This window comes from Vittaforma corneae, assembly GCF_000231115.1.
Source record: "Vittaforma corneae ATCC 50505 unplaced genomic scaffold supercont1.37, whole genome shotgun sequence".
Lineage (NCBI taxonomy): Eukaryota > Fungi > Microsporidia > Nosematidae > Vittaforma > Vittaforma corneae.
The window spans coordinates 5,015-6,738 of NW_006889870.1; positions in this window are offsets into that span (position 1 = coordinate 5,015).

The following is a 1,724-nucleotide window of genomic DNA, read 5'->3' on the forward strand; positions in this document are numbered from 1 at the left end:
ATCATTCATATTACTTACCTTATTATCACTTCCTTACTCTCTTTTACTCTCTTACCTTATCACTACTCATATCACTACTCACATTACCTTATTATTACTTTATCATCTCTTACTCCCTATCTTTACTTATACCCTCCCCTTACCATCTCTTATACTTACCTATTAATCTTATTTATTCTTATTTAATCTCTTACCGTATCATCTCTTCCTACTTCTTTCCTCACCATATACCCACCCCTTCTTATCACCACCTTATTCCCCCCTGACCTCGCTTCTGTCTTTCCTTTCTCACTCTCCTTACTTATCACCTAGCACTTTACTTAGTAGTTCTTCTTCATATCAGTTAGTTAGTCACCTCCTTATCTCTTACCTCCCTAATATCTCCTTCCTTATTCCTTACCTCTTACTTAGTTGTTAGTTCGATACCTTTCCCTTATTTTGCTTATTCCTACTTATCATCACCTCCCTTACTTATACTACTTACTACCTTCCTACTTGTTATTACTTTATTCTCCAACTCCCTTATATCTCCTACCTTATACTCACTTATCACTTCCCTTCCCACTTATTTCTAATATCTCTCTATTACCTCCTCTTATTACTACCTCTTACCTTATACTTACTTATACCACCTTGCTTCCCAATATCATTCCTTATTAGTCTGATCACTTACTCTTATCTTTCTATTCATTCCGTATTTTACTTAGCCCCACTTCCCTTGCTACTTTAGTCATTAGGAGGAAAAGAGTAGAGAGGGATGAATAAGACAGAGGATCACTAAGGAAAAATGGAAGTGAAGGTAGGGAACTAAGACTAAGGAAGAAGATGAGTAAGACAGGGAACCAACTACTTATAAGATAAGTAAAGGTGGGTAAATAAATGGAATAGTAAAAGAGGAAGATGGGGGAAGAGCCAAGTGGTAAGTAAAATAAGGAAGACAAGGGAATATTAGATAAGTAATAAAAACAAGATAATAAGTATAGAGACTAAGTAGTAGGGGATGTGGGGATAACTAACAGACAAGTAAATAAACTAATAAGGAACCAAGAGATACTCAGTGGCAGACTAATAGTAAGAGACGAGTAATAATAAGCAAGCCCAGCCCCCAAAATTTTTCCTATAATTTTCCCACTATAATCCCTGCCATATCCTTATCCCTTTCACATCCTCCCTACCTCTTACACTTAACATCTAGCTATCCTACCCATCACTTCTATACTCAATCTTCTATTATTCCTCTTACCTTATATCTCTTACTTATTACTTATATTCCCCCATTGCTACTCATACCACTTATTTACCTTACTATTACTTAGTCTTTTATTATCCTATCCATCACTTGCCTATATTCTATTCATTTCTTATTTATTTCTTAGCTGTCTCTACTTCCCTTACTATTCCTTCCTTATTTTACTTACCTTATTCATAGTCTCTTACTATCACTTAGTCTTACTTATATCACTTCCTTACCCTATTACTACTCATATCACTCTCTTACCTTATCTCCATCACCTCCTACTTATTCTTAGTTTGTTCTCTCGTACTTATTATTACTTATACTACTTATTCTCTTACCTTTACTTATTTATTACTTACTCTTATTGATATTCCTTACCTCTTACTTATTTACTTATACTTAGTCTTCTTACTACTTCCTTCTTATCACCTACTCTTATTATTCCTTACTACTACTATATTCATTATTTATTCCTTATTTATAGTAT